Source organism: Nuphar pumila, chromosome 5 (assembly GCF_984573655.1).
Source record: "Nuphar pumila chromosome 5, dmNupPumi1.hap1.1, whole genome shotgun sequence".
Lineage (NCBI taxonomy): Eukaryota > Viridiplantae > Streptophyta > Magnoliopsida > Nymphaeales > Nymphaeaceae > Nuphar > Nuphar pumila.
The window spans coordinates 29,367,276-29,392,049 of record NC_143253.1 but is presented as its reverse complement, the minus strand read 5'-3'; the positions used below and the strand labels follow the sequence as shown (position 1 = coordinate 29,392,049).

The 24,774-nt window shown below is 36.7% G+C and overlaps 1 long non-coding RNA gene and 1 pseudogene across 2 annotated transcripts in view; both read left to right on the top strand.

Annotated features, from left to right (window-relative positions):
* The first annotated feature begins 6,134 nt into the window (after positions 1-6,134).
* Positions 6,135-23,276, top strand: LOC149837256 (pentatricopeptide repeat-containing protein At1g15510, chloroplastic pseudogene; annotated as a pseudogene). The gene is made up of 3 exons (XR_016432088.1): positions 6,135-6,342; positions 6,506-6,578; positions 21,059-23,276. The product of XR_016432088.1 is annotated as a pentatricopeptide repeat-containing protein At1g15510, chloroplastic pseudogene (transcript).
* The window catches only part of LOC149837255 (uncharacterized), a 48,435-nt gene continuing 30,409 nt past the window's right edge, over positions 6,749-24,774 (top strand). Inside the window, exon 1 of the long non-coding RNA XR_016432089.1 lies at positions 6,749-7,507. This is a non-coding gene — a long non-coding RNA (uncharacterized LOC149837255). The remainder of the gene's footprint in view (positions 7,508-24,774) is intronic.

The window sequence follows — 24,774 nt, the reverse complement described above, 5'->3', positions numbered from 1 at the left end:
TAGGTGTTGGTGCCTCCATGACAGTTTCTTGACTTGTCATCTTTATAATAAAGGATGAACAATCTCGTACACAACCAAATTCAAGAATACAAGTAAACAAGCAAGCAAATGAGATTTACATAAAATCAAATTATAAAAAAATAGAATAGGCTATTGAAAATGCAAAAATATCTTAAAAATTATGACATTGTCCATTAGTCATCTTTATAATATAAGATAAACAAAAGATAAACAATCAAATTTGAGAATAGAGGCATACCAAATTAAAGAAAAAAAGTGGACAACAAAAACTCACATGAAATTAAATTAAACAAAAAAATGAAATAGACTATTGAATATTAAAAAATAACTTAAGAACCATGTCATTATTTTATAAAATAACTGATTCATGCCACAAATTCAAAAAATAACTAATTCAACCATTATAAGGAGCAAAACTTGTGTTTACCAAAATATCTCACCATCGATAATGTGCCAGATGCTAAAAAACTCGCATGATATGCAACCACATGACAAATATGAAACAAGAAAAATGACACCTTGTCGAAAAAACTCACTGAGGAAAACAGTTTGGGGACCATAAAACCTTCTCTAACAAACCCTAATTTTTAATGCAAAAATGGTCCTCATATGCAAAACTGAAATTTGATACATATGAAGCATCACATTCAATGCCAGTACCGAGTTTTACAAACGTTACGCGTGAGGATGAGGAGATTTATAAAAACGTCATGAGAATATTTGTGAATCTCATGTTCAATATTTGAATGTTCGAAATGTCCACAATTGATGTGAAAAATTTTCTACATACGAAGGATGTTCGTAAATCTTTTAGCAAACTGTAGGAGGACATCTGCAAATATGCTGAGGACATTCGCATGAAGAGGTAATGACATCCATATCATAATTATATTTGTTTTGTATTAACATAAATCTCACATATTGCACTTGTGAATGTGAAACTTTTGTGAATGTTTGACTTTTACATACATACATACAAACTTTAGTTATAAAAGGTTTGCACATTATGTGCACAAAGGTTGGCACATCCTCAAATGTTTGAGGTGAACCTACACTAAAAAAATATGCGATGGTAAAAAGGTTCACAACACATATTTGCAAAAGTCAGGACAAACATTTGCGGAGGTAGGCATAGAATTTTTGTGAGTTCTTAGTTAAAGAAGCTTCACATGGTATCTGTGCGAAGGTCGTGTCATTCATAAATATGTGATGCAAACCTACAATCAATCAATAAACATGTGAAGTTTAGGGACATTCACATCAGATATTTGCGAATGTTATACAGACATTTGTGGACATACGTCTTGACTTTAAGCAAGTTTTTAGTTAAAAGAGGTTTACATGATGTCTGTGCGAATGTCAGCACAACAATAAATGTATGGTGCGAACCAACTGAGCTAGAACTTTTAAATTCTAGAAGGTTCATATAGAGCTTGCAAACCTCAGAAGATACACTCATTTGATATGCGGATCTCCTTTATTGGGATTCAATTTAGCCAGGTTCATAGATTCTTTTATGTGATTTTCATCAGGTCCGTGAAATGTTTATGCGAATCTCCTTATTATTAAGATATAGTGACAGTTTATACGATGTACGTATCTATCATACGAAGGTTCGCTTGTGTAAAGGGTAAAAATATACTAAAAAAGTTGGGAATTAAATTTTTTGGCATGGGAAGATTTTAGCAAATTGCGAGACATTTCTAAAATTGTGCCCTTTTACAAGGACAATACAATTATTTTTCATTTTTTTAAATGAGTCGTTTTTAGGGGACGATGCTAGCATGCAGCTCCACTATGGCATTTCTCAATATGGGTCCTGCACCCATCTCGGGAAATGCCAAGATGGACAACCGTTAGGGAGATCGCTGTGTGCCTACCATGCAACTATGCCATATATAATATGAAGTCTTTTCAAATATGTAAAATATGTATTTGCATCTCGATGAGATATGAAACATAAATATCCAATTCTTGTTGGATCCTAGCCCTAAATCGGGAAAGATTGTCATTTATGCCAGGTCTAACCTGACCGCATCAATTTAATAATCTAATATCACAATTCACAAGTACTGGGACCAGAACCAGATCCTACACTCTATTATACATGACCCAAATTCCAATTTCTGGGTACAACACCGTGCTCAAGCGATCAGACTCATGCAACCAGCTAATATGTTATGGAACTGTATCTAAACCGAATTTGTTTCAGAGCAATTAACGAATATGACTTAATCTTATATTGCCTAATCACATATAGAGACTTACAGAAGAGCTTTGAATCCAGATCCAACTACCCTAATTAGCTAATCTAATATGCAACCATATTTTGATAGCTGTTGGATTTAGTTTCTGTTTGGATATAGATGCCCCGAATATGATTCTGTTGATTAACTGGATTTTTCCTACTCTACAGAATCCAACTAAATGAATATGGGTTTGATCAGATACCTGACCTAAATCCGATCCATTGACATTGCTATTTGAAACTTGAAAGAGCTTACTAAAATGTCATGATATTGTTGTTTTCATCTGCCCAACAATACCAATCAAGAAATATACAGAATAATTAAATAACTTTTCATGGTACAAAGATGAGTCTAACGGGCGGGAACACCTAAACTGGAACCAAGTCTTCAAGCCCACGGTAGAGGGATGCCTAGGCATTCATAGCATAGAAGAGACCAATATAGCGGCTCTTACTAAATTACCATGGGCACTATGCCAACAACAAGATACCCCATGGACCTCGCTAGCCAAAGCTAAATACCTGCTGAAGGAATCCATGTGGGTACCTACAAAGAGCAAGATCATATCCTATGGGCGGAAGGGTGTTCCTTCTAGCACCTTGGCATTAAAGAACAAGGTCAGATGGGTTGCTGTGAAGTAGGGGTGGCAAAACCTGACATGACCCGCCAACCCGCCTCTTAGGCGGGTTCGGGTTGGGCTTAAGCCAACCCGTTTAATAAACGGGTTGACCCGCCTAACCCGTTTATTAAACGGGTCGGGTTGGGGGTATGCCAACCCGCCAACTCGTTTAATAAACGGGTTAGGCGGACGGGTCGACCCGCCAACCCGTTTGCCAACCCGACCCGTCAACCCGTCGAGCCAACCCAACCCGCCAACCTAAGAACCCGTTTACCCGAACCAACCCATTTATTAAATGGGTTGGCAGGTCGTGTCGGGTTACCTGTTTATTAAATGGGCCGGGTTCGTGTTTGCCACAGCCAACCCGTTTAATAAACGGGTCGGGTTCGGGTTGAGGTATGCTGACCCGCCAACCCGACACGATTGCCACCCCTACTGTGAAGGAATGACTGTAGAATTTTGGTTTGATCCATGGATGTCTTCGGTGACTCTAATTCTATGGTTGCCTTTCAACTCTCAGCAGATATTGTACCACGCTCTTCTTAACATTCAACTTATCGATGTTATAGACAAGAATTTCTACCCAAACATTCATCTAGTTGATGTGAATAGTGCAATTATCTATGGGGATTACTAGAGAAATAAAAAGGCAACAATGACAACTTTGGAAAGAAGATAACCTTCAATGGTTGCTGCCAAAAGAATTCTCTATGAAAAGTGCTTGAAAATTCATAAGAAAAAAGAACCCACAAGATAAAATATTCAACAAGGTTTGGAACAACAAAGCCCCTCCAAGAACACAAATTACCTTACAATTTGCTATGAAAGAGAAGTTGCTCACTAACCAACACCTTACAACAGGTAACAAACAATGTGATTTACGCATTGAGAGAGCAAGTTGTTAGAAAAAACCACGAGCAAGAGACAATCAAAAGGAAACAAAGAACAAGAACGATCAAACTAAACACAAGAAGAACACAGATTTTACGTGGAAAAACCTCTCCTCAAATATGAGAGAGAGTAAAAAACCACGGCCGCCCAGAGAGAAATATTATTACTCTTAACAGACAGTTACAACTCGGGAAAGAAAAGCGAGAATATAAACAAGGCAAGGGCGACAACCCTAACCCTAACCAAATCGGGTTGGATCCACTGAAAACCGCCCCCCAAACATAAGCCCCAGAAAAAATTCCTTCGGGGGGGGGGGGCGCTGCCCCCCTATAACACCCCGCCAGGGGCGCCCCCCCTAGACCCCCGTCCACTGACCGCGCAGCGGGACCCGTGCCGGGGGAGCCCCCGGACCCCCTTCCTGCAAGGGCAAAAACAGTGAATCAGGCTCCACAACTCATCACAAGTGATGTACATACTGAAGTACTCTGAACCCCCAATGGCAACTCGGTGGAGGCATGTACAATACTGAGACCCCCAAACCACCTGATGGGTTAAGGTTAACATCTAAAGCATCTTGGGATACACGGTCCGCACTCTAGGAGGTTATATAGTGAAAGCATATTGCTTTTCACATGATGGGAAGGTGGAGGACAGGGATGGTCAGCATGGTCGAAAAGGTGAAAGTGAATGAGAAGGTATTGTACAATAAAAATTTTATGATATTTTTATTTTTAAAGATACATGATTTGATTGCACAATATTTATATTTTGATTAAGCTATATCATGGTAGAAATGGTCATTTATTCTGTATACCATAAGTTTTTCTTAGATTTTGATTTATTTATGCTCAAAAATATTTTGCTGATAATAACCCAAGAAATATAAAAATTTTAATTCCTCACAAAACATTCGTTAGATTTATCTCTTTTGATGTTAAAAAGGACTCGAGGGGGGTCCATTTGTCTGGTAGGAGCAACTAGTGCACGTCACCTTGTGTTGGGACATTGCAGGTTCAAAACCCAATGGTGTAGTTGTATAATTGGTAGGGGTCTGCCCAACCCCAGCTTGCGTTTTAAAAACTTTCTTAACTTGTAACAAATTCGATTTTTATTGGCAGTAAAAGCCTGGAGGTTTTACTGGTGCAATTTACATTCGCAAGTTAAAATACTTTTCACTGGTGCAAATTCATTTTCACTGGGGCGGTGTTTGTGCAAATGACTAGTTTATGGGCAGCTCGATTATCTTCTGATATAAAAATTGATTTTTTTTTTGTTATAACTAGAAAACATCGCCTCACTGGCTCGCAAGTTCATTGGTGTAAAAACTCCAGGTCCCCCATAGGAGCCAAACTCGTCCTCTTCAATTCCTTATGGCGTATCCTTATTGGCAATTTGCGATTAATCGGCATAAACATTAATTAGATTCTTCGGATCGTACTTAATCAGCATAATAAAAAATAATGATTAATCGATAGAAAATCACCAGCCACATTTTATCTATAAAAAAGTTAGAAATAGAATACTAAATTCCAACATCAGTTAATATAAATAATGAGTTTAGTGACCCCACGGCCACGGACTCACCGGATGATCTTTGAATTAATGATGTCTTTTCAGTTTGGACGGAGTGGCTGACACGCCCTACCAAATGAAGGTGAGGGAAACCAACTAAACTTTTACTCAACTTGCATGTTAATATATGATGAAGTTTTGCATAAAAGAATTAAAAATATATTTTAAGACAACAATTTTTTTTTTAATTTGTTAATGTTCCTTCTTGATCACTTCAATTATCCCAACTTGATTCTTGTTTTTTTTTTTTTTTGTGTGTCGGTGTCACCTTTTAACTGGTAAAACCTTTATAGGGGCTATTTGGATGACAGGGGGGCAAACCAGGTTTTGCCTCAAACCTGGTTTGCCATTCCGTGCGTCAGTTAGCCATTCCCTCCCTACTAAAGATACACCCATCTTTAATCTTGAGGCAAGGAATGCCTCTTATGGTTTGTAGCTCATGACGTCCCATCAAGATGGTGGCCTCTACCAAAATGAGTGGAGCCCTCCTTGGTTTTCTTTAAACCACTTTTAAATTCATAGTCTCATATCGCCATGTTTTTTAAAATCTCACGATTTTGCGTGAAATTTTCAAAAACTGATATAATCCTCAAAAAATCGTTATTTTCAAAATATAGCTCATTTTGAAAGTAACATGGTTTTATCCCGATATTGTTACATTATTAAAGCTATATTTATATATTTAATATATTTTTAAGATTTAAATATATCAATATTTTCTTGAGAAGGACGTTTTTTTTTAATTATCGTGAGATTTTCTTTTACCGAGAAAAACACTCGATTGTTGGGGTCACGCTGGACGCATCGCTTCGCGTACCCGCTTCTTAATCCGGCAGGCCATGCTCTTACTGCCATTGCTGGGCTGCCTAAGTTAACGGTGGTGGTGGGTCAATGGCGGAGGAAGGTGGGAGGCCGCTGGGCGGCCCCTCGCACTTGGATTGGCTCCCTTTCTTGCTTGTCGCCCTCGTTGTCGTACACCTGCTTGCATTCGTAACCCCTCCTCACAAACCTCCCCGATCTTTTTTTTTTAAAATTTTAAATGCCTAATCCATTAAGTTATTGTGGTTCTCTAAAATTAAATCCCCACAAATTTCCCTTTTTTATTTCCTCTGACACGCACAATCTTTCCCTTTCTTGTTTGTTCATCCCCCAGGTTTACTGGATCTACAGAGCAGCCACAGAGAAACAACCCCCAAGGAGGAAGACGCAGTAAAGAATCAAAGCCTGTAAGCTTCTTTTACCTTTGCACCTCATTCCCCATCTCTGTATTTTTTTGGGTTTGAATGCGTGTGTGTTGTCTGTGTTTTGTTTGTTGTTATTAGTCACAGATCGTATTGATTTCTTTTGGTTTATTCGATGGAAATGGAATGAAGTTACGAGATGAATGCCTCATAGTTGGTATTTTGGGATGAAAATAATGATAGTTTTGAAATGTATAATTAGGCGATATGGAATGAGTGTTGAGCGTTTCTTTTCGTAAGATTAAATTCTCATTCGTAGAATTTGTTGGAGTGGTGTGAAAATTATTGGGGTTTCAGTTGTGGCGATCTTGTGAGCTGTTATGGTTAAAAATTGACTCGGAATATCTTGTAGTGTTTGCTTGTTTTGACCTGTTCTTTCATTGCACTGTAATTTCTCCATGTGGGTTTGTGAAGTCGAAGGACGGTTTCATGGAATAAAAGTTTTTATTGGGCCCAAGGATTCCAGATTCACAAAAAGATGAGGAAAAATTCGGTCTTAACTAATACACATGGATGCTAGTTTTGGTCTTTATTGGATTCTATATTTCATGAGATAGGGCTCTTATTGGGATGGGATTTCAGTATGAATTAAGCATTCCTCTTGTGTATGTATGCTGGAGATGTTTGTCAAAAGATATTGTCCTTGAGGAGTACCCCCATATTGTAAAATCTGCTGGCTTGTCTATCTGTTGCAAGTATTCTATTCCTTGTTTAATTCATACTATTTGGTTGGGCTTGAAATTAACCAGCACAAACATTGTGGAACACATCATCATGCTTGGATTCTGAAACTTTTGGGATGGATGTTTGAAAAATCAAAGCCTTACAATGTGGAGGAAAGCGTGATTAGTAGACTATAGATTTCTATGTGGATTTGGGTTGTGTGGGAAGGGAGCAAGATATTGCTACTCAAAGTAACTGCACTTACATTGGTAAAGTCGGTCATGTTTCATTTTTATGAAATGGGAAAATGTTTGTTTTGATCTGACCATTGCATGTAGTATGTTGCTCAGTTTAAATTGCTCGCTCGGGCCCAAAATAAGATAAGTATCGTAAAAAAAATTTAATAAATTTTTTCAAAAAATCTAAAAAAAATCATGAAAAATCAGAAAAAGTTATTAAAACTTCTAAAAAAATCATAACACATGAAACAATGATAAATTGCACAAAATACAACCATAAAATCACATATGATGCATTTATGTCTCTATGAGCTATATAAGACATCATCAAACATCAACTATCTCATAAGAAAAATGCAAAATATTAAATATCTTGCAATTAATAACATGCCACAAGACTCATACTTTCATATTAAATAAACGAAAACAAAATAACTAAGTTTATGAACACTTTGAGTGTTAAATAAACAAGTATTTTGAAAATATAACCTCAATCATCATCATCATTATCTTCTTCTTCTTCTTCTCCTTCGACACCCACATCGTCTCCAATATATGTAGGATCTTTATCTTCTACCTCCTATGCTCCTTCCACGTTGATCCATTGAATGTCCTCTTCATTCAAAATGTCTGCTTCTTCAACCCATGCATCTAATACATCAATTTTTTTTAAACTGATGGGATTAAATTGTTCTTTGTGCCTCCTTGATGATAATCTTTTTATTTGCCTAAAAAGGTTACATGAAAAAATTAAAATTAGTTGGATTTTGTATGATATAAAAAATTTAAATAAACACATGAAAATGACAAATAAACTTGATAATTTTATATACCTTTCTCTCAGTCGTAAGTTGTAGCAAACGTAGACGAGGTCATTGAGCCTTTTGTACTCCAATCTATTTCTTCTTTTTATATGGATTTGCTCAAAGATGCTCCAGTTTCTCTCGCATCCACTTGCGCTATATATTTGGCTAAGAATGCGAATGACAAAAAATCTCAAATTTGGAATATCACTTTCAAACCTGGTCCACCACATGTCTGAAAAAAACAAGAAAATGAGGAATCAATAAGACAATAACAGATACAATCATACAAAACATCATAACTAAATAACAATACATAATTAAAATTGAAATAGACAAAATAAATTACCTGAACGCATCGTGGCACGATTTCACACTGCTGTAGGTTTCCCTATATCATACATTGCATTATCATAAAGCTTTCACTTCTTTATAAATTTGATCTTGAATGTCATAATCAGGCATCAACCTTGGTTGATGAAGTTGTCCAGTCTACCTATGATCAATGATGTTTCATATAGGCATGTATAAAATTTTATTCCCATTCAAATTATCTCTAATGGTTTCTTTTGCTTTATCCATGGCCTCATAGAGATAACTCATAGTTGGTTTGTCTTTATTGTCAACCAATTGAAGCACCTTTACCAAAGGTAGAGAGATTCTCAACAACTTTACGCATGAATCTCATAATTTACTTTTGAATACAATATCTACAATTTCTCTTGGCTTTCTTTTTTCTGCATGAGGATATGTATTTCACTCATCTGATAAAAATATTTTTTTAGTGCAGTTCTATTCTTTACTAGACTTTGCACTGTGGAAAAAATTTGTAGCAAATCTAATAATTGCACTACGAATCAACTCAACACCACTAGTATACATTCTTATTAAGTTCAAATTTCTTACATGATTGAAAATAAATTTAGTAATTTCTTGGCAACATTCAACTGTGTGCTTTATCTCATCCACACTGTCGATATTCTCAAGCATGAAGTCTATGTAATGGGCAACACATGGGGTCTAAAAGAACAACCCATAATTTTCTGCCAATTCTTTACCTGTTGCTCTATAATTTGCTGCATTATCAGTAATAAATTGAACAATATTTTGATGTTGAACCTCTTCCACAACCTGATCAAATATTCTAAGCAATACATCTGCTGTTTGGGGTGTATCAGACAGATCAATTGACTTAAAAAATATAGTTCTTTTGGGGCAATAGACAAGGAAATTTATCAACGCTCTTGAATTTTCACCCATTTGCCATGATGCTACACCCAGTTTTTCTCCATGACTACCTCATCTCATAGCAATATGCCTTCACTTCATTCACATTCGTATCTAAATTTTTTTCTCTCAAAGCATGATATAAAGACATTTTATATCGAGGCCCGATACTGGTTATGGCATATGCCATGGCTTGAAAATGAATGAATGCATGCACTCGCCTCCTCAACTAAATGTTGAGGAGTCATAGCAGTATGAATGTCGAGTTGCGACCTAGGGGTAGCCTTAAGAGGGAAAAATCTCATAATAGAGTCTCTAGCTCTACCTCCTCTCGACGAACTCCTTCCTCATTTTTTTTTGTGCCCACAACACTACTACTAGTACCAACCATGCATTTTTTCTTCGCTGCATAATTTTCTACTTCTGATGCTATGTTAGGGGTTGTAGGATCAGAAGTAGGGAGCTCCTCTTCGTCATACGCATCCTCCTAAGGTTGCACATACCGCATTTCTACTTTACTCGTATATTTTTCTTGTTTTTTTTTCTTTCTGACCAGTGAGTAATTGCTAGCATTACCATTTCATGGCATCCGAGAAATTCCTTGACATTTAGGACACAATAATGAGATGTGTCCTGGCTAAATGATACTTCAACCAAGAGATACCACCAAAAACAATATATTGACAATAGTTGTACTCAATTTTCAATCAGTTTTCACTTATTACTTGAGTGCGTCATTGTCATGCCGGATCATCTGATGCCATCTTAAAAAAAAACACTCAATAAGAATAAAAAAATAGGGATTTTTTTTTACCTTAACTCATTTCCTTGAGTGAAAAAATGGTGGAAATGCACTCTTGAGCAAATTGCAAAAGCTTTCTCCCTTGCGCAGGGATCGGCCCCCAAATCGATCTTACGACTCCTAGAGTGCTTGGATACCTCTCTAATGGCCTCTATACAAATTAGGAAGTTGGCCCTCAAGAGGTGTTTAAAACCCAAAAAACAAGTTTTAACCCTTTTTAAAGTGTGCCAAAGTGTATCATACAATACACCCTATATCGTATGATACTGTATGATACATAACTACATCGTACGATACAGTATGATACATGACCATATCGTATGATACTGTATCGTACGATACACCCGATATATATACGATATACGAGTGTGTATCGCGCTTTTGCCCATAGTAACGATACATATCATACGATACGATATAGTATGGTACGATACTTACAACATTGGTCTAAAATGCACATTGCATTTTCCTTTTCATCAATGTTCTTTTTCATTAAAAGTATAAATTAGTCTGGAATTTTTTTAAGACAATTTGTAGCATCTAGTGCAAATATTAGTTTCAAAGAGCTAGAGTCTGTTAAAATATATATATATATATATATCTTTTGTAATGCCCACTAGGGGAAATTTAGTCTTATATATATATATATCTTTTGTAATGCCTACTAAGGGCAATTTAGTCTTTTTGCTCATATGTAAATAGAATGTCCACTAGGGACATTTTTGGGTTTCTTTATTTTTTATTTTCTTTTTCTTTTTTTGTTTGACGAATGGCATAAGAGTCGCACCCTTATAGTCGTTAGAACCCTTTCCAACGATCATAAATATGACTGTGGGGGAGCTCCCAACGCCTCTATGGGAGCTCCCATTGGTCCCCATGAGTTGTATAAATAGGGGTCAAAACCCCCTTCATTCTTAATGCTTTTTCAAGCATTTCTCAATATATTGTTTCTTATATTTTTAGTTCTCTCTTCTCACTTTGTGTGTTTGATGATTTTCCTTTGTGGCCCATTGTATTGTGTCCATTAGTGGCATCTTGTTTATGTGTTTGTGCCTTCTTTGTAGTCACTTTGTGACATTGTTCTTGGTACTTGTATTTCATTTCATGATATCAAAGCCCCTAGGTGTTTGAACACTCTTGGGACTCCTTTCTTTTGTATTTAAGTGTGTTTGAGTTTCACACTCTTGTTATTTTTCAACTCTTTTGCAATGGCCTATAAAGATGCAAAGATTGATCTCATTCAAATTGAATGAGACCAACTATAGAATGTGTGCGGTCGCTATGAAAAAGAACCTCAAAAGCAAGAAACTTTGGGGATATGTATGTGGCACCATTCCAGTACCACAATTAAAGCTCACCAAGAAGGAAGGAAACGAAGAAAAAACCTTGAATCATGAAGAAAATGCCAAGGCCATTCAAAAATATCAATCCAAAGTTGAAGATTGGGAAAGTGAGCATGCCAAAATATTGTTATAGTTCATGAACAAATGTTGATCTCAAAATTTGTGCTAATCTAGCCAAATTTAATAAGGCAAATGAAGCAGGGTTCTTCATGAAATGTATGTATACTCAAAAGGACCTTGCTAGATATTTCTTTTTACAAGAAAAAGTAAAAAGAACCAAGCAAGGAGGTATGAGTATTAGCGATTATTATAGTACTTTATCCTATTTATGGGATGAGCTTGCTTTCCTTGAACCAGAATGGGAATGAAGTGTTATTGTCATGAGGCAAAAACAAATAGAGAGTTTTTCAATTCATTCATGGGCTTCAACCTGAATTTGAACAACTAAGAGGATCCCTTCTTCGTAGGGCTTCTACTCCTCTTAGTGAAGTTCTTGTCGATCTATGCCAAGAAGAAACCTGCTTCGCTCTTAGAAAAGATATTGATGAAGTTCATGCAGTATCTAAACAGGAAATAATATGAGGACATATAAACCTCCTCATTTTTTGGAAAAATAACTATAACAATGGTGGATGAAGAAAAATTGTGTCATCGTTATAATAAACCGGGACATCTTAGACCCGATTGTCCTAAGCTTAAAAGAAGATGGCTCCTGTTGGAGACAACCCAAGCAATTCAAGTGAAGAACCAAAAAGGGACAGAGACATCAAGGACTTTATTGTTCAAGAAAAAAAATAGAAATATCATAATAAATTGTTAAATTTAAATAATAACATATGATTGTGACTATGAATGAAGTATAAGTGTGTACTTCGTCATAATATAATTGCATAACATTGAACATAAACAAAAACGATTTGAATATATATATATATATATATATATATATATATATATATATATATAGGAAAATTGAAATATGTAAACCAACAAAATATGTATACTGGTATGCACTGAGATTTTCATAGTTCTTTTTCTAAAATTTCACCGTATGGATGCAATCTAGATGCTTGGTGTTATAAAAACAAACTCTTGGATCATCCGATTACTATGTATAAGAAGGATGTTTTAAGGCTTGAAAATCAATGACTCAAAAATTTCGTAAATATTCAACCATAAAAAGTCACATTTCTTGATCTGATTATGATGATCCAATAGTCGATTCCAAGCAAATGGACCACATTGAATGCATTTGCAGGGTTAGATTTGCAAAAAAAACTATGAAAATCTCGGTTTATACCAGTTTACATATTTTTCTCGTTTACATATTCCAGTTTTCCTATATATATATATATATATAACTGAGTGGAGGGGTGAGAGGAGGAAGAAGAAGAAAAGAAAAAAGAAAAAAGAAAAAAGAAAAAAGAAAATGGAAGAAGGAGAAAAAGGAAAAAGTAGAAAAAAGAAAAGGGGAGAAAGGAAGGAAAAGAAGATGGTGGAGGGTGTGAGGTTAGAGGAGGAAGAAAAAGAAGAAAAGGAATGATGAAGGGAAAAAAGAAGAAAATGAAAAAAAGAGAGGATAGGCATGAGGTAAGTGGAAGAAGAAAAAAAGAGAGGAGAAAACAAAACCAAGAAAAAAAGGGAAGAAAAAAAAAGAAGAGGAAGAATAAGATAGTGGAAAAAAGCGGAAAAGAAGAAAAGAAGAGCAAATGGAAGAAGAAAGGAAAAGGATAAAAAAAAAGGAAGAAAGAGAAAAAAAAGTGTACTTGGTTTTCTTCTCACACCCACGATCCGAGAGAGAAAGAGAGAGAGAGGACTAGGCTCTTCCCCCTTTATATTTGCCCTAATAGGGGTGAAAACAGGTTGGGCACGAGCCAGATTTGAATCCGAATCTGTGAAATAAAACATGGATTCAAATCTGGATCGAATATCCGATCTGTTTTCAGCCCCCAAAAAATGACATATGTGTCCCTGCAGCCTGGGCGAGAACAGCCTAGGTGGTGCCTAGCGGGGAAAAAAAGGCCCCACCGCCCAAACCCATAATCCCAGGCGGTGGGGCTGTGCCTAGGTGGCTTAGTCGGTGCCTAGGTGCCGTTTTTGACAACTAAGCTAAAATATACATGATACAAGCATATTGCAACCCTTATTTAAGAAAACTTGTATCTGCATGTTGTTGTCATTATTAGCTGTGATGTATATTTGTGCAATAATGGGTGTTGCATTGGTCTAGTGTTCTTTGTTACCAAAGCATATACATATTTTTCCTTGGTGGTTCTGTGTCATGCTTTAGGGTGTTGATCAGATATGCATTTAGTCATGTCTCACTGCTTAGTGTATAAAACATTACCAGATATCTTAACCTTTTCCTGTCTTTAGGTATTATGCATTTATTATAGTTGGATATAAATGAAGTGTTGATGAATGTAGTCGTGAGTAGGTGACAGTTTTCTGAAATTGTCAAACTTATACTAAGATATGCATATTTTTCCTTGGTGGTTCTGTGTTATTATTTAGGTTGTTGATCATATGCATTTTAGTCCTATCTCACTTCTTAGTGTATAAAACAAGTTACCAGATATCTTAACCTTTTCCTCTCTTTAGGTATTATGCAATTATTATAGTTGGGTATAAATGAAATGTTGATGAATGTTAGTCAAGAGTAGGTGACAGTTTTCTGAAATTCTCATTACTTATACTAGGGTAGCAATTATATTGAACAGTCCAAATTTTTTCGCTTATTGTATAAAACATCTTACCCAATATCTTAACTTTTACCTCTCGTAAGTTATCATAAATTTTATTATACTTTGATATAAATGAAATGTTGATAAATGTAGTTTAGAGATGATGACATTTTTTGTGAAATTATCGATGTCTATACTAGGAAAGTAATTATATTGAACAGTTCAATTTTTGGGTTGGGTACTCCTAGTTAGTGTGCTTGATATTCTGTATCTTTTCCAACGCTTAATCATTTTATATAACCCATCTGTTTGGGTTGTTTTACTTCTTATAGAAGGAATTGTTTGTCAGTTTTCTGTTTTATTGAAAATAAATGTGCTTACCTATAATTCTGAGGTAGTTGAGCATTTAAAATTTCATCTACAGCTTCTGTTTTGGCTGTTGCATTTTGCAATACTTGGAGGAAATGCTTGTGCTTTCTGAAGATAATGATGTGAGCTTAGACTCTGGTATACCATCTCCATTTTGGAGATATTTTGTGTAGCAGCAGAAAATTTTATAGCACGATTGCTTCTGGATATTTATGGGTCTCTCAGACTTTATCATGCCTACAGGATTCTTTTGTCTTCTTTCTCTCTGATGCAACTTATGAGTGTACACATGTAACCATGTATGAGATTGTTCTTTTATTTTTCATCTTTATTAAATTTTACCTGTGTGTATGCTTCTGAATGCATTTATTTGTTTATCCTATATATATATATATATATATATATATATATATAGAGAGAGAGAGAGAGAGAGAGAGAGAGAGAGAGAGAGAGAGAGAGAGAGAGAGAGAGAGAGAGAGAGAGAGAGAGAGAGAGCTGGTTTGCAAAGTACACATGCGAAACTCTTGGATGTGATGAGAGGTGAATTTGCCTCCTGCTCCAGACAGTTTACTCGTGTTGACATGCAAGAAAAAATGTATGTTACCTTTGAAAAGAAGTTCATCATTCACGAACTGGGTTTGGATCTTATCCAAACCCGATTCGTGTTTATCTAATTACAAATTTCAGCACATGTTCATTAATAGCATTAATGGCATATTGTAAATTACCTTTGTTGTACGATGGGTATTTTCGTACCCTAGTAATTGTAACGGTGTGTATTTAATGGGAAGCCCAATACCGCAGCCTCTCATTGAGGATTCTGCAGCCCTCACGTGTTTTCCCTTCCACCTGTGCTGAGTCTTGTGTATGACAGGAGGAATCCATGGTTTCTAACATGGTATCAGAGCCTCAGATCCAACCTTAAGGATCGTGATCTTCTTATGAACGGTAAAGCTTCCTCATCTCCTAGATCTTCTTCTTCTACAGAGCTCCTTCTTTCTTCTACCTATTCTCTTATTGATTTCCCCTTTTTCTTCTTTACAGTTCCTCCTCCATACCAAACCCAACATATTTCTCCTATACAAAACCCAGATGCTCTGTTTGCTGTTTTGCTGATCTCCTTCTCCTATACAAAACCAAGATTTTATGTTTGCTGTTTTGCTGATTTCCTGCTCACGTGCATTTCCTGCTCACGTCTCCATACTGTCTCACTGCTGCACGTGTATTTCCTGCTCACGTCTCCATACTGTCTCACTGCTGCATGTGTTCTTATATATCAGCAGTTTCAGAAAATCACGCAAGATCGGATTTGAATCATTTGATCTTTGCGTGATTTCAAAGCTTCAATAAGATCACGTCATATTCTTTTGCACCTTGAGGGCACATCCGATTCAAATCGGGAAGTGATCCCAGATCTGACTTGTTTTCTATCTATGCAATCTGTTTTTGCACTAGATCTGTCTTCTTTTCTATCTGCACAATCTGTTTTTGCATTGTCTGTCTATATTTTCTCATTTTCTCAAAGAAAATACGTTATTTTCAAGGTAACGTGCTCCTCTGATTGAGTTTTAATTCAGAACAGATTCTCACTGCATAGTTCTGGCTTCCTGCCTCGGGTAAAAAAAAAAAAGAGAGGACGGTGGGAGCAAAATTTTCTGATATCAAGTTTCTGTTCTGAATTTTATTACAATTCAATATAAAGCCATTTTCTTATTCCCTATTCTTTCTTATTTCTTTTGGTTTTGATAGAATATGAATTCCTCTCCTAACTCTCAGCCTGGTCCTTCCTCAAACTTTCTTAGTCAACTCGTGTCTAAGAAACTGATCAATTCCAATTTTCTAACTTAGAAGCGACAAATCATACCATTCATAAGAAGTCAGGATCTTTCTGGACATTTGGATGGTTCTGTTCCTGTTCCTCCAGAGTTTATACCGCAAGAAAAGAATGGTGAGGGAGATCTTTCTATTACCTATGTTAGAAATCCAGAGTATGTGTCCTGGATGAAGCGAGATCAGACGTTGGTCGCCTATATTACTTCTACATTGTCACCGGAAGTGCTTGTGGCAATTCCAGATAACTGCTTCGCACTGCAATTATAACACCGATTGGTTCAGACATATTCTCAAGTTTCTCAGGCCAGAGTATTATTTTTAAAGAAAGAGTTTCAAATGCTGAGGAAGGACTTCATGACTATCATGGAGTACTTGAACAAAATGAAGACCATTACAGATCAGTTGGCCATCGTGGGATGCGTAGTTAGCGACAAAGATATGGTTCAATAAACTTTGAGTGGACTGGGATCAGATTATCATATGATGGTTACTTCTTTATTGTGTCTGTCAGATTTACCTACATTTGAAGATTTGCGTGCCAAGCTTTTACAATATGAGATGACCTTGAAGGGATTTTCTGAAGATGCTCATGCCCAAATTGGAGCACACAATGTCCTTGCCACATGAGTTGTCTATGGATGAGGACGTGGTAGGTTTGATTTTCGAGAAAGAGGGGGTCAAGAAAGAAATGGACAAGGAAGTCGTGGCATCCTACCTACACCCAATATTCCATCCAATGGACATAGGCAAAGATCAATACCAACCTGTTTTCTATGCAATAAAATGGGGCATATCAAAGCTAATTGCTGGTTGAACCCTCAAAATAAAGGCAAACAACCAGGAACCAACAAAATGCCAGACAAATTGAAAAATAGTGGCGAAGTCAAGGAGTTATTATTATCTGCTCTAGCTGAATTGAATTTGAAACAAAATGATCAGGGGACTTGGTATGTGATTCTGATGCAACCACTCATATCACTGGTGATGCTGGTAAGCTCCTAACTCTTATTCTTTATGCTGGTAGAAATAGTATAGTCACTCGAGATAGGTCTCACCATCGTATTTCTTACATTGGAAACTCTGTCATTCCTATGTCTACCTCTTCTCTTGCTCTTTCAACTGTCATTTATGCTCCAAATATCAAGAAAAATATTGTTTCTGTCTCTAAGCTTGTAGATGACATCAATGCTTTAGTTGAGTTTACTCCTTTTTTTTTCGTGTCAAGGACAGGAAAACGACAAGGAAATATGTACGTGTTCCAAGAGAATCCTTCAACCTTGAAGCTCACATCATCTTCTTCTTTAGTTCTTCCTAAGTATGTTTTTAGTCTTTCTGAGTGTAATAAGCCGGATCTTTGGCATGGTCGTCTAGGTCATTGTAGTAGTGGTTTCATTGAAAAGCTTGTTTCAAGCAGCCTTATTCCCAAGTCAAGTTTAAGTTTCAATGTCAATGATAAAAAGTGTTCTAGTTGTCTTCAATGTAAGAGTTATGTTCTTCCATTTCATTCTATTAATAAAAGAGCTTCAAGACCATTTGAAATTATTTGTTCTGATGTTTGGGATCGAGCCCCAATTTCTTTCATGTCTGGCATTAGATATTATCTCATTTTTGTTGATAGTTATTCTCGGTATACATGGATTTTCTTTATGAAATGCAAATCTGAAACATTCAAGTTATTTCAAAAATTTCATTCTTTTGTTCAAAATCAATTCTCTGATAATATCCTTTGTTTCCAATGTGATGGAGGGGGTGAATTCTCCTCAAATGACTTTATTAATTTTCTCCAGACAAATGGAATACATAGATAGGTGTCTTGCCCTCATACACCTCAACAGAATGAGATTGCTGAACGAAAGCATCACCATATTGTCGAGAGTGCAATGAGCATGATGCATGATAGTAACCTTCCAGTTACCTTCTGGGCAGATGCTTTGCATTCAACTGTTCATATCATCAACCGGTTAATAATGAATATCCTGGAAAACAAATCACCCTACTTTTCTTTACATGGTGTTCATCCAAATTATCATGATTTGCGAGTATTCGGGTGTGTATGTTATGTTCATGTTGACAGTTCAATGCGACACAAGTTTCAAGATAAGGCCTTGAAGTGCAGATTTGTTGGGTATGCTGATGATCATAAAGGGTACAAATGCTATGATCCCGTGAGCAAGCGTATCAAAATATCCAGGAATGTTGTATTTGATGAATTGAATTTTGACCACAATGTTAACACTCTCCCTGAATTGAAGTTTATCACCCCTGGTTGAACTCTGATCTCTTTTCTAGTGTTGGTGATGTTTGTCCTTCAGAATGTAATCAAAGAGTTGAGGGTCACATGTCCGATGCTGTATAAAGGACTCAGGAAAGTGTCATTTCAGATCCACTCTTGCCTCCCGAAAGGTATAAAGGCATTGTTTACTCTCGACATGAGAAGGAGACTCTCCCCAATTCTGATCAGGAGATGCATTCTTCTTCCAATTTTACTCTATTATCTGTCTCCAGAAGATCCACTCGACCCCGACATCCTATTGATCGATGGGTAAGTTATGAGAATTTCACTATGGATTTCCAACTCTTCTTAACTTCTTTAGGTAAGGAAGATCGGCCCACTACATTTTATCAAGCAGCAAATTCTAAGCGATGGATTGAAGCTATGAATGAAGAAATGAAGGTTCTTCATGAATGTGGCACTTGGGAGATTGTTCCCAGACTACATGATCAAAATGTGGTTGGGTCCAAATGGGTGTATAAAGTAAAGTATAAGCCGGATGGTATTATTGAGCGCTATAAGGCTAGACTAGTCTCCAAGGGATTCACTCTGGAGCAAGGACAAGATTATGATGAAACCTTCAGTCTGGTTGTGAAAATGGGCACTATTCGAATCATACTATCATTGGCTATTAAGTATCAGTGGATTATCAGTCAACTGGATGTAAAAAATGCATTCCTACATGGAACTCTAAAGGAGAAAGTGTACATTGAGCAACCCACTGGGATGCAGAAGGAAACTCCAAAGAATATGTGTGTAGATTAAAGAGAGCTATATATGGTCTGAAGCAAGCCTCTCGATCTTGGTTTGACAGTTTTTCTCTTGAAATAGAGAAATATGGTTTTAGTTGATCTCTTCTTGATCATTCTCTTTTCATATTCAAATGTAAAGACACAGTTACCTTGTTACTGATATATATAGACGACATTATCATTACAGGTAAATATTTCCTTGGAGTAGAAGTTGACAGAACTATTGAAGGCATGACACTTACCCAACATAAATATACTATTGATGTTCTAAGCAAGGCGGGTATGAAAGATTGCAAGCCTCTAAGCACGCCCAATGTACTTCATCAAAAACTCAGTTCCCAAGATGGAGATTTGTATGAGGATCTTACAAGATATCGCAAGATAGTAGGGATGCTTCAATATCTCACCTTTACTCATCCTGATATTGTCTATTCAGTTAATCAGGTATCACAGTTCATGCATGAACCAGGTATTGGACATATGAAAGTTGTTAAACGTATTCTCCGATATTTGAAGGGAACTATTGGGGATGGTCTTTTGTACAGAAAGAGTATGAGTGAACGTCACAGGCATGAACTTCTTGTTTACACAGACACAGACTAAGCATGAGATCTAGATGAGCATAGGTTAGTCTCAGGATATTGTGTTTTCGTTGGCCTAAGTCTTGTCTCGTGGAGCAGTAGGAAACAAAGGGCTATTGCCAGGTCAAGCATAGAAGTTGAATATAGATCAATGACAGCTGCTACAACTGAAGTAACATGGATCAGACATCTATTGACAGAAGTAGGAGAATCAATATCTAAATGTATTCTCTTATGTGACAATCAAAGTGCCATCAACATGTCATTCAATTCTATCTACCACAGTCGTGCCAAGCATATTGAAATTGATCAACATTTTGTAAGACAGAAAGTCGAAGAGAAGGAAATTGAACCAGAATTTGTTCGGACTACCGATCAAGTTGCACAGTTGTTTACCAAAGGGCTTATCAAGGACAGATTCTGGATGTTGAAAGGCAAGTTGTTCATGGTTCAAAATCATGTACAACTTGAGGGAGGATGAAAATAAGTCATCATTCATGAACTGGGTTTGGATATTATCCAAACCCAATTCGTGTTTATCTAATTACAGACTTCAGCACATGTTCATTAATAGCATTAATGGCATATTGTAAATTACCTTTGTTGTATGATGGGTATTTTCGTACCCTAGTAATTGTAACAATGTGCATTTAATGAGAAGCCCAATACCGCAGCCTCTGATTGAGGATTCTGCAGCCCTCACGTGTTTTCCCTTCCACCTGTGCTGAGTCTTGTGTATGACAGGAGGACTCCATGATTTCTAACAACCTTAGCCGTAAACATAATTAGAATGCTTTGATTTGTACTTGAATTGATTTTCCAGTCTCGATTTAGTGCTAGTAAGCAGTAACTTTGTACTTCCATTCTTATCTAATGGTATTCTTTCATTCTCATCAGGTGGTCTTTAACCATGTGGAGATCTCACTGTTTGGTAAAGTGTAGATGGGCAGCTTCATGCATCCATTCTATGCACAGCACCTTCATTAGAATAGGATTGTTGGTGATTTTGCGCATGTTGAATGAATGGGTGAAGGGTATTTCTATCCTTAGTGGTATAGGCATCCGAAAAGTATGATACATGTCTGGTGCATTTTTTTGGAATTTACATATAAAGTCCCATGTGGATGCCCAGTTATTTAATAAAGCCGTATCTCTTTATAATCAAATGCTAAGAGAACATGTCCGACCTGATCATTATACTTTTCCTCTGGTGAATAAAGCAATTACTGGACTTGAGAATTATTTAATGGAAGGGAAGAAGGCTCACTGTGCTGCATTCAAAATGGGCTTTGGATCGGATATTTATGTTTGTAATACACAGGTGGAAATGTATTCAAAATTTGGAGATATGTCTTCAGCACGCAAAATGTTTGATGAGATGGTTCAAAAAGATATTGTCTCTTGGACATCCTTAATATCTGGATATATTCGAAAACAAAATTTCAGTGATGCATTTCTATGCTTTGGTCATATGCAGCTGATGGATATGAAGCCCAATTCAGTGACATTGTTAACCATGTTTCAGGCTTGTTATCTATCTGGAAGCCTGGTCCAGGGCCAGATGTTCCATTGTTATGTTATCAAGTCAGGCATGGGGGGTTACTTATCTTTAGCAAATTCCATTCTGACAATGTATGACAGAAGTTGTAATGTTGGAGATGCAGAGAATTTTTTTGATATGATGGGTGACAAGGATGCTATCTCATGGAATATCATGATTTCTGGGTATTCTTTGAAACAGAATGAGGGCAAGGCAATTAAAACTTTCAGAACAATGCTGATTGATGTATTTCCAAGTCCTGAAACTATTACCACTATAATTTCAGCCTGTGCAAAGTTAGGGGATCTTATGCACGGCATTGAAATTCATTCATTTGTAGTAAAGAATGAAATAGAAGATGTAATCTTACAAACTGCTCTTCTGGAGATGTATTGCAAGTGTGGTCAAGTTGCTTCAGCGGCTAATGTTTTTGAAAAAATTCAGGAGAAAAACTATGTAGCATGGAGTAGAATGATCTGTGGCTATGCTCAGAATGGATCGGTGGAAGAAGCCATTTCACTATTTCGGCAGATGCAGCTTGCAGGGTTCAAAGCTGGATCTGATCCTTTAAGATGCCTAATTTTGGCTTGTACCCGTTTGGGCACTCTAAGAATTTGCAGGGAAATCCATGCATACCTGATAAGAAATTGTTTTTGCATTGACGACATATTAGTGGAGACATCTATAGTTGCTATGTATGCAAAGTGTGGAAGCATCATTTATTCAAGACGTTGTTTTGATCAAGCGCACAAGAAGGATGTGGTTTCATGGACCGCGATGATTGAAAGTTATGCACTCCATGGATATGGATTAGAAGCTCTGCAACTTTTTGATGAAATGAAGAAGGAAGGAGTTGAACCAAACAGTGTTACTTTTATTAGCTTACTTTCTGCTTGCAATCATGCAGGCTTGGTTGATGGAGGGTTCAGGATTTTCAAAGACATGATAGAAAATTCAAGAATTAAACCTGGTCTGGATCACTACACTTGCATGGTGGGCCTGCTTGCTCGGTTGGGTTGCCTTAAAGAAGCTTTTCATTTCATAAGGACAATGCCAATTGAACCAGATAGTGCAATCTGGGGGACTTTGCTTGGTGCCTGCAGAATCCATTCCAATGTCAATCTTGGTGAGCTTGCAGCCAAGCATCTGTTTGATTTAGACCCCGAGAATGTAGGTTACCATGTAGTTTTGTGCAACATTCATTCTAGTAATATGATGTGGGACAAAGCTCAAAATCTGAGGAAGATGAAGAAGAACCCAGGTTGGAGTTGCGTTGAAGCTGGAAAAAGTCTACGTGGGTTTACAATAGGAGATAGAACTCACCCACAATCAGGAGAGATTTATGAAACTTTGGATTGTTTGACAAGACACATGGAAGAATCTGGCTTAGCGAATTAAGTCTGTTAGTTCTTGTTAGCCACATAGCCTTGGCCGAATGTAATAGCTAGATTAGTGAAGCTACATTATCTAAACCGAGGGGTCTTGATTTTAAATTCTGTAGCAATGGTACAGTCATTTTGTTAAACAGTTTTTTTTTTAATCTTTTCAAATAAAAAAATGCACATTGTTTCTGCTTCATGTAAGTTTTTATTTATTTTTATATGCAAGCTGGGGGTAGCTGCTTGTCGATTCGAACCGGAGACCCCTTCGTTATGGTAATGTGGTTTTACCATACAGCTATCTCATTCGATCCTGTTGTTTGTGATTGATATGCACATCCGTTTTTTTTTTCTTTCCTTTCCTTTTTCTTGATAACAGATAACTAACTTCCGCATTTAGGATATTCTGTAAATATTTGAAAGAGTGACCACTAACAGATACTGTATTTTAGATGGCAAAGACTGTCACTAACGTCCATATTGTTGCCTTTTTTCCCCCTTAGGGCGCGTTTGATTGCAGGAGAAGAATTGGTAGACTTTTTCTGTTCAAATCGAGGTCCGCCCAAATTCTGTCATTGTTTTCTATTTTTCAAAAAACACTTCAAACTTGTGACGAGTGTCCTAGTATCCACGTATCTTTGTGACATAGCCACCAGGTAGGTTTCCCCTTCACTTCCAAGGGCCCCCTTAGTCAAGTGAGTGTACATGGTGGGTTTAGGTTACTTAAATACATAAAACCCATTTTGGAACATGCAAGTGGTACACGGTATACCAGCCCCAAAGGGGTTTGGTGGACTGGGATGGGGACCTAGGCCGCTAGGCAAGCAGTCTTGGTTCAAATCTCATGGGCATCACCCCTTGCGTAAGCCAAAGCGTAGTGACTCTCTGGGGGCAAGGGTCCACAAAGTTTTATGTTGTCATGACAATGACAATAAGTACGGCAGAAGAAGCTAGTGGGGCTAGGTCTCTGTTCTTAGGAGCGGTTTTTTTGTGTAAATATAAAAAAAATAGTATTGTATGAAAATACTACTTGCGTCATGGCCTTGATCCATGTGTCTGTCTGTGTTTATACCCACAGGGATAAGAAGTGATAACATAAATTAATTATGCATTTAGTTAGTCATGACATGTATCTTTTAAAAAGAAAATCTAATTAAAGATAATTAAGATACTCATGCATAAATGGCTGCTCGTTCTGCAATGATAAGTGCATGCATCATTAACTGCTCATGCATATTCAACTGTTAATAGATATTTAACTGCTTATGATTGAAAGAAATTGCAAGTGAGTGTGCTTGGTAATCGTGTGAGGCATTACAATGTACTCATCTTTAAATTGATGCTTGATGTCTACATATGTGAGTTTTAGGAATATACTTTTGCATACTTGTTTTAATTTACGTCACGAGTCAGACCCATTTTATGGGTTTCAGGTGAAGTATGATATGCAATTGCATAGTAGATGCAGAATGCTTGGGTGGCGTTGAGAGCCAATCTTTTTCTTTTTAAGGGATAGTTTTGAAATTTTTTTTTTATTATTTTGGATTAAAAAGACTCTTATATAAATTTTAAATAATTGAAACTGAATAAGATTTTAATAGTGAATGTTATTCACATTTTAATTCACTATGATGATTAATCGTATTATAACCCGCCCAGAATGTTTAACACAAAAGAAAATTTTATTTTCATTA